This window comes from Talpa occidentalis, unplaced genomic scaffold (assembly GCF_014898055.3).
Source record: "Talpa occidentalis isolate TD23 unplaced genomic scaffold, MPIMG_talOcc4v2.1 talOcc4.8, whole genome shotgun sequence".
Classification (NCBI taxonomy): Eukaryota; Metazoa; Chordata; class Mammalia; order Eulipotyphla; family Talpidae; genus Talpa; species Talpa occidentalis.
Window position 1 is genome coordinate 119,196,319 of NW_023605194.1, and position 9,241 is coordinate 119,205,559.

General features: G+C 45.1%; 1 long non-coding RNA gene across 1 annotated transcript; it reads left to right on the forward strand.

Moving 5' to 3' along the window:
• The first annotated feature begins 327 nt into the window (after window positions 1-327).
• On the forward strand, window positions 328-7,700 carry LOC129145006 (uncharacterized). Its single transcript, XR_008549966.1, has 3 exons — window positions 328-490; window positions 6,273-6,410; window positions 6,836-7,700. It is a non-coding gene; the product is annotated as an uncharacterized LOC129145006 (long non-coding RNA).
• The last annotated feature ends 1,541 nt before the right edge of the window (window positions 7,701-9,241 follow it).

Consider the following 9,241-nt stretch of genomic DNA (forward strand, 5'->3'; position numbering starts at 1 on the left):
ATTTTGGTTTGATTTTCTAAACTTCAGCCGCAGCAGGACGGGCGGGCGCGGCCCATGAGCACCCGGGGCTTTTCCGCTGGCCTCTGCCCCCACATCCCCACCCTGTACACCCGCACCTACAGCCCTTCTCACCCTTCCTGCAGCCCTGCTGCAACCACCTGCAGCCCTACCCCACGCACCTGCTGCTGCTCCCCGCCCCTGCACCTGCAGCCCTGCTCCCCGCCCCTGCAGCCCTGCTGCAACCACCTGCAGCCCCACCCCACGCACCTGCTGCTGCTCCCCGCCCCTGCACCTACAGCCCTGCTCACCCTTCCTGCAGCCCCTTGCCTACGCGTGGCTCCTGCCTCTTCAGCGGCCGGGCTCGCCTTGGCACTTGCTTCCCAGGACTCAGGGTGAAGTTCTTGCCTAGGGGAACCTGGTTTCTTCAGGAACCACCCCAAAGCGAGGGGAAGGTGAGGACATCTCCTTGCCCGTGGCTGACTGCAGAGCGGTGAGTCAGGGGACCCAGGGCTGGGCGGGCTGGATGTGGAGAGTTCTGCTTGGGTCATTTTGTGTCTTGGAGGAACATGGGTGTCAGGTCATTCCTGAGTGTGACCCCGTGGGTGCCCAGCACCCCTGAATGAAAGTGTGTCCCCCGTGTTTGCTCCTGGCTCTTCCCTGCTACATTGGTCAACCCCTAGGGTGGGTTTTCTGGGTTCTCCACTCTGTTCCATTGATCTGTGTGTTTTATTTCTGTAGCCTTATAATTTGGGGAACGTATTGTAAACTTTTTTGGGGCTGACATCCCCTTCCCTTCCCCAGATCTAGCAGGCAGGAGGGCAGTGTTGTGTCCCAGTCTCCCGGGATGCAGTTTCTGACCCAGTGGGTTGCATAGTGCCAGGGGCTCTGCATATCTCATGGAGTCTGAGAGGCTGCCCATGTTGGTCCTGGGCCCACATCTGAGGGCTGAGGCATCACTTACTGTTGTGCAGCCGATGTGTCCATTTAGAGCCTGGAAGAGGGAACTTTGACACCTGGAAACTGCCTCAGGAGGCAACTTTAGGTTCCTTGAATAGAATCCAGACTTTCCTGAGCCTTGAATGACCAAGAGCCACATGGCTGCCACACTCTGGCTACAATGTTTGGTTTTGAAAAATGGGCTTGTATTCACCAATTCAGTGTATTGAAACCTGTGACCATCTCTGTATCACTAAAGGACACACCCGAGATTCCCACAGCAGGGTCAACTGGGTGCTATCACCAATGGGGTCAGAAAGTTTCTCTATGGGGAATCATCTGAGACACTGAAGGGCCCTTTCCTAAGCTCTTGAGATCTTTTCTCTACTGATACCTGGCACTAGGAGGATCCCTCCTATTTTAGAGAGTGAATAAGCCACAATCACTCATTCACCTGGGAAGTGGACATTTTGTGGATAATCTACTTACTTTTTAATATTTAGAATCTGTTAAACTGATATTACCTCCTCCATTGTAAAACCTTTTATGCTTGCCTTGAACTCTTCAGGGTAGGAGAAAGAAATCGATGTTTATTGAGCACCTGCTGGACATTACCTGACCCTGTGCAACAAGTTCATTAGTTAAGTTATGTGAACTCATTGATGACACTATAGAGATATTATTCCTACTCTGTAGTTGAAAATCCTAAGGTCCAAAAGAGACAAGGAACTTGTGTTAAGATCATACAAATATGGAGAAAGATCAGGGATTTTGGACTCCATATTTGTGTCTGAGTCGGAGATTGTCAAATGAGGCTAAACTGTAAACCCCTCAAGCCCAGGGGGAGGGGAGGAGTGTGGGTGACCCTGTCCATCCTCAGAACAGCTCCATGGATGTTGGGTTTCCTCCTTCATAAGGAAGGAGTCTCAGGTTAAAACAAAAGTTTAATGTATCATTGTGTTACATGCAGATGCTGTCTTTAATGTTGCACATAATTTACTTAATAGTTTTAGAACTAGCTCTAATCCCAAAGGTGATTGCTACTTGTAAGACACTGCATTTCAAAGTAGACTTTTCTGTAATTATTCCCATACAGCAGGCTTAGCTGCTGTGCTGTACCTACCAGAGGGAATTCCTGAATATCTAGAACAACTGATAAGAAAGTGATGCCTCGGCAGTGACTGCAGTATTATTCAGGATAAGACCCCCCCTTTAATTGTTAATGTTTAGATCTATCAAATCTATACAAGTGGGAAATATACTAGAAGCAGTGACTAGTGTCCTCAGGATGTTGGTATCCATGGTGATTGTTTTGTTATTCATGTTTTTTCTGTTGACAGTTTTCTCAGTGAACTTGTGTCATTTTGTGATTAGATTTTAAAAAGGTTATTTACATAGTTCTAAAGTTTAGATTCTTGCATATCACTCTTAGTAATTCTCTTTCAGTATTGAAGAGCACACATCCATTCTCTGAAATAATTTTGATTATTTTTGTCATTATAATGGACCGAATGTAAAGTTGAGTGTAAAGATGTATGTCCTACTTAAAAAATGCCCTGGAGATCGAGGCAGCTCTCCTGCCTGCCTGTGACTGTGCAGGTGTTTCTTTTCACAAACCTTTTGCGTTTGCAGCTCTTTCTGCCAGCTTGTGTCTGTGCACTGTCCTTTACTTACTTTCACTTTTATTTTTATTATTTTTTAAAGATTTATTTATTTATTTATACAAGCACTGGGTACAGTCAGAAATGCGGGAGGGTGAGAGAATTCCCCAGAGCCAGAGCGGGGAACAGAACAGGCAGACTGACGAAGTACACTGCTGAGGGGAGCAGTGGGCACGGCAGGAGAGGTCTGCGTGCCATGTGGGACCCTTGCCAGTGGCCGTGATCGAACCGGTGCTGCAGAGGCTTCGGGCAGTTTTGCAGCCAGTGCTCAACCACTGTGCCACCGGGGAGGCCCTTACCTTCAATTTTAAATTGTCCTTTAGATATAAACTAAATACAAAAAAATTCTCTGGAGTTGAAAATAGGTCTATTTCATCGTGATACATGTTCTTAAGCATTTTGTGACAAGCGTTTCTCTATCCAAGCACAGGCTGTGATCGCCTCCCATCTTTATTAGGTTTGCCATAGTGGGCATAGGGCCAGCTCCAAACAGCAGCCTTAGCAAAATAAATTTCTTTGCTTTAATAAATTCTTTGCTTAAAATTAATAAATTTGCAGTGTACTTACACTGCACCAATAAAAGGTGGTAAGGCACACCTTGAAGATATTGTTGGTTCAAATCCAGAATACCACAACAAACCTAATATTGCATTAATCAAGTCACTACTTTTTTGTTGGTTTCCTGGTGTGAATAAATATTGTTTGCTCTATAGTGTAGTCTATTAATGTGCAATAGTATTTTGTCTAATGAGAAAATACCCTAATTAGATATCACCAAGACATGAGGTGACCATATACTTTTGGGAAAATAGCGCTGCTGGACTTGCCCCAGTCCAGGTTGCCACACACCTTCAATCTGTGAAAAGCAGTATCTGATAAAGCAAAGCAAGCAGGATGGGGTGTGCCTTTATAGACACTTCTGAAAATGATCCTTTGGGTTTTAATAAAGTATACACATCTGGATAAGTGGACTTCAATTTAATGATGATGTCTGTACATAACTATTTTTTCAGCAGTTATGTCAGTATGGGAGGGTGTGTATTTTTTAAAGTCCTTACTCATTTATGCATACAAGAACTTGGGCACAGTCCAGATGTGTGGGGGGTGAGAGGACCCACCTGAGACAGAGCAGGGAACAGAACAGGCACACCAACTGAAACACACTGCTGAGGGGAGCAGCGGTTGAGGCAGGAGAGGTTGCCGCGCCATATGGGTCACTCCCTGGCAGGCAGGGGGAATCGAACTCGTGCTGCAGTGGCTGCGGAGAGCCTCATAGTCTGTGTCTCAACCCATTGCGCCACCAGGGAGGCCCGGGAGGGTGTATATTCTTTTCTATGATAGAAAGTACTGTGAACACTCAAGGTAGTGAACAAGAGTTAGCTAAGTGCCTGCAGTCTGCCAGGGTCTGGGCTATACACACAGCATTTTTAAAATTTATTGTGGTCTTTTAAAAATGTAAAAACTTACAACTACCATTGGTTGAATCTCAGTTGTAAGTAGAAAATAGGGATTTTAGTTTTTATTATGCTACTGAACAGCTGCAGAGGAAACACATATGACTTGGCTTCTGGCTAAATTCTTCCCCAGGCTGTAAATCCATGTGTCTGCATTGAAGGAGCCAGTGCTCCCTGCCACCACACTCTGATCCTTTTGCTCCCCAAACTGGACATTACTGTCCAAATTTGGGATCATGGCAACGTTGCTGTGCTTTATTGCTTTGAATCATTGGTGTTTTTTAAGATTTATTTTTATTTATTTATGCATTTGTATTTATTTATGCATACAAGAACTCTATCAATTTCTAAATCAAAGTTTGTTTTTCTTTTTGTTTAAAGATTTTATTTATTTTTGTGTAGAAGACCTGGGGTGCAGAGGTGTGAGGTGATGAGAGGATTTACCAGAGACAGAGTGGGGAGCAGAGCAGACAGATCTACTGAAATACACTGCTCAGGAGAGCAGTGGTAATACAGGAGAGGTCTGCTGTGTCCTATGTGGGTTAGCTCCATGGTTGGGGATCTAACTTAGGCCATATTATGGGCCATTGTGGTGATAGTGCTGAGACGTAAGCCCTAGTCTACCGGGGAGGTCCTCAAAGATTGTTTTGATATTGGATAAGCATAATTATTTGTTGAGCTCATTTAATGTTATGGAATACTAATGTAAATGTTTAAAAGTTATATTTGAAGGTGGACAAAAATATTTTCATTATGGATCTGATGGTGGGTATTGTCTCAGAGGCTTGTAAATGTTATCTCTGAGACCTGTGGAATTGGTCATATTCTTTAGATGCAGACTTTACTATTTGAGGCCAATTGAAAAACTGGCATCTGTTATATAATGGAAGATGTAGTGATCATTTTATTTTACATTAGATAATTTAGAATATTGTAAGAGCTAATATTCAGAATCATCTGGAATCATTGGTGAGCTGAGTCTGTGTGGGTGACTGCGGCATTGTTTTCTCTCTGAGTCCAGGATAATGTATGTGCTGTTGCTTGGACATCCTCAGTGGCCACTTTGTTCTGGTGGGTTTAGAGTGAACCTCCTCTACTGTTTGTTCCCAATATTTGGTGTTGAGTTTTCATGGTTTCCATATTGTGGAAAATAAGCTAAGGTCATACATGTAACAACACTAAAAGTAGCCTTTCACTTGAGTCTGCAGATAATTAATTTTATAGAACAACTTGTAGGGTGCTTATTTATCATTAGTGTACATTGGAAAGATTGTGACATTTGCAGTGACAGGTGCCTGTTTTCCTTAAGTACTGGAAGAGAACAAGAAGAACGTTTACAGGGGCCTCCCCAGTGGCACAGTGGGTTGAGCACCATGCTGTGAAGCTATCCACAGCTTTCTGCAGTGTGGGTTCAATCCCCGGCCAGCCAGGGCCAACCCACATGGTGAAGCCGAACTCTCCTGTCTTGCCTGTTGCTCCCCTCAGCAGTGTCTTTGATCCGTCTGCCTGTTCTGCCTCCCGCTCTGTCTCTGGTGAATTCTCTCATCCTCCCGTGCCTCTGACTGTACCCCAGTTCTTGTATAAATAAATATTTTTTAAAAAGATTTATTTATTTATTTATTTATTTATTTATACAAGATCCGGGGTACAGGCCAGATGCGTGGGAGGGTGAGAGGATTCACCAGAGACAGAGCAGGGAACAGAACAGGCAGACTGATGAAAAACACTGCTGAGGGGAGCAGCGGGTGAGACAGGAGAGGTCTGCCGCGCCATGTGGACCCTCACCGGCTGGCTGGGATCGAACCGGCACTGCAGAGGCTGCAGACAGCTTCACAGCATGGCACTCAACTGCCTGCGCCACCAGGGGAGTTCCCTAAATAAATCTTTTTTAAAAAAGAAGAATCTTTACGATTTTAAGATAGTTTTTGTATCAAGAATTTTTATATGAACGAAGCAGGCTGAGGTCTGAGTATCCCTAACATACCAATGCTATGCTCATGTTCTGGGAAGACAGTCTTTTCTGTTAGAAGGGTATCTGGGTGTTTCTGCTGAAATGAATGTCTTATGTGATCTTATGTGAACCACAGATATTAATGAATATGTAGAAGGTACCTTAGTTAAGATTACAGGGAGATAATCAAGGGTTAAAACGAGTGGTCATCGTGTACAGTTCACTTAAATGTTTATGAATGAAACCTTGCGATTTTGTATCACTCATTAGGGATGAAGAAGGTTGTGGCTTACACCCCATGCTGCCAAAACTGCTACAGCCAATGTGCTCATGAACAAAAGGGCACGGAGAAGTGTCTTGTCTTATATGCCTTCCTGTGTAGAACTCAGAACCCCAAAGAAAACTGAGGTGAGTGTCTGAGTTGATGCTTGGTGAGCAGCAGACCAGGTCAGGTTGCCAAGGAACAGCCCTTCAGCTGTGTTCCTCTTACACCTTGGAATCACAGAGCTGTAAGCATGAGGCAGCTTTGGAGCTGTAGCTGCCTAGTCCTTTTCCTATCAAAATAGCATCTCATAATCATACTATTTACTCTCTCAATGAAATCTTTTTGAAGTGTATTGCCTACCATGCAGAAACTCTTTACTATGATGTGAAGGTGAGTGTGTACCTTGATTCTCCATCTACTCAATAGATCAGGTGGGCAGTGCTGATGCCTCTCCCCTGAGGTGGCCACTTCCATGACACTTCCTAGTCCTGCCAGTTGCTCTTCCTGCTGTTTGCTCAGGCTGTCTCCAGATTATGCTGACTAAACACAATTTTTTTTTTTTCATTAGGCACGGCAGGCTGCGCTACCCATGCTGTCCTTTGACAAGGTCTGGGCATTGGGGGAGACTCCCGAGAAGAGAAGAGTTCCTGCACTTCCCAGATCTGAACTAGGCAGTCTCCATAGCAATGCCTGCTAATGCTCTCCTGTTTGTTCTTGGTTAATGCTGAAGTAAAAACTTAATTCAGACCTAGACGCTAATTGGTTTATTGTTCTTCCGCTTGAATCATTATTAAAGAAAGTAAAAAATGCTAAAGGTATAGTCAGGAAAGAAATGTTTTGGCACTGAGAATTATGGAGAACAACCTGCCCTAAACCAGCTGTGCTTGGAAACTGTAGCCTAACCCAGGGGGTATGTGTTTGCGGCAGCAGTACATTTCCTGGTGTATGCAAAGGGTCAGTAGTTCACAGGCTGTGTGAAGGTTAGGTATTTATAGTTAAGAGTTAGACTTCAGTAGAACTAACATAGATTTGATGAGTTTCTTTAGGCCACTTTGAAGTAATTGATAAATTATCCAAGTTAATCGAGTGCTAAGGAGATAGGTTGATTTCAGTAATAGAATATAGACTAGGGCTTTCACGCCCACTCTGAAACTAGAAAAGTTTAATAGAATGATTGTCACCAAATGTGCTGTCTGAAATAATTGATCATGTTAGAAAATGAGCTGTACTAAGAAAACTAATTGTCCCTCATGTTTTTTAAGGTAACCAAAGAAATGCCCTTTTGGTGTGAGACCAAGGGAGTCTCTGTACATTCATGAGAAAATATGTAATGATTGTCTTTGTTCTGCTTCGATGCTTATGTTGATGTAATCTCACCGCTTGCCTTACTGTATAAATAAAGACCCGCTGAGACCCTCAGCAGGAGATACTTGCACCAGAGAGAGTGTCTATGTCTACCTCACTCCACTTCTCCTCAGCCCCCCAAGTTTTCGTCGATGCCGTCCTCTCCTTTCAGGGACTCCTGACACGACATTCAGCAGGAGCGGGTCTCCAGAAATTAGGCCCCATGTGTCTTCTTCTTCCTCACTTACTTGGGATGCTACAAGGATACAGAAGTACCTTCCTCCAATCCTACATATTCTATCATCAAGACATTCTCAGTGGTGTCAGTAGCAACTGGAATAGGGTACAAACTGATTGTTGGAGACACAGGAAATGGTTTTGTGTGTGTGTGTGTGTGTGTGTTGTGTGTGTGAGAGAGAGAGAGAGAGAGTATGTACACATATAGTGCATCCACAGATAATTACCTGTGGCATTAAAATTTCATGATTAGGAGAAAAAAAACCTCTTTTTATTTATTTATTTATTTATTTATTTATTTATTTATTTATTTATTTATTATATTTGTTTGTTTGTTTTGTTTATACATGCACTGGTACAGTCAGAAGCGCTGGGAGGGTTGAGAGAATTCACCAGAGCCAGAGCGGGGAGCAGAACAGGCAGAAGGACCGAAGCACACTGCTGAGGGGAGCAGCGGGCGGCAGGAGAGGTCTGCGCACCTGTGGGATCCTCTTCCGGGGCCGGGGAGCAGCCGCTGGGATCGAACCGGCGCCACGGAGGCGCGGGCAGCTTCACAACCCAGCGCTCTCGCTGCGCCACCGGGGAGGCCCCCTCTTTTTATTTCTTTACCCTTTTATTTTACTTCCTAAACTTTAGATAGTTAGTTTTTTTTCATTTGCTGGTATACTGAGCTAATGTTCCTTTTTGAGAGTCTAGAGTATTTATTGCTTCTACATAATGGAACTTTTTGTGTCCTTGGTTCTAGTGCAAGGTAGCATCAAAATCTTGAAGAAGACAGATGGAGAGACGGAATGAAATGTTGGCGGGGTGAGGTGAAATATGTGCTGTAATTCATTCCTGAGGAAAGGACAACTGCTCCACCCTTCTGCAGAGAACTGCGAGCTTAGACTATTTCTACTGCCTGTTCTAGTAATTGTATATTTTTGGAAATGACCTAAGGAAATGCTGGAAATACTGATACAATCTACGTATAAAACTATTGACCAACACCTGCTCTATAGCAACAAATGTTTGGAAACATCTACAGGAAAACCCTCGGGAACGGGTGAATAATCACTGTATGTCCATATGATGATGGGGCAGCAGTTCGAGGGGAGACCATGACTAGGGGGGCAGAGGAACGCTGCGGGGGTCCTGGGGGACAAAGGCAGAGAACGGCGGAGGGCGCCCCTGGCGGGGAGGCCGTGAAGCGGGCGCCCGGAGAGTGTGATGGGGCGCCCGGGCGGGAAAGGCGGGCACGGGTGGAACGGGATGCAGCGCCAGGAGCGATGGGAGGAGCAGCGGGCGGGGCCGGACGGGCAGGGAGGCGCGTGGACGGGGGCGCGGAGATGGGGAGCGTGCGGGGCCGGGACGGGCAGGGACGGCTTGGCACGGGGAGGTGGAGCGGGCGGGG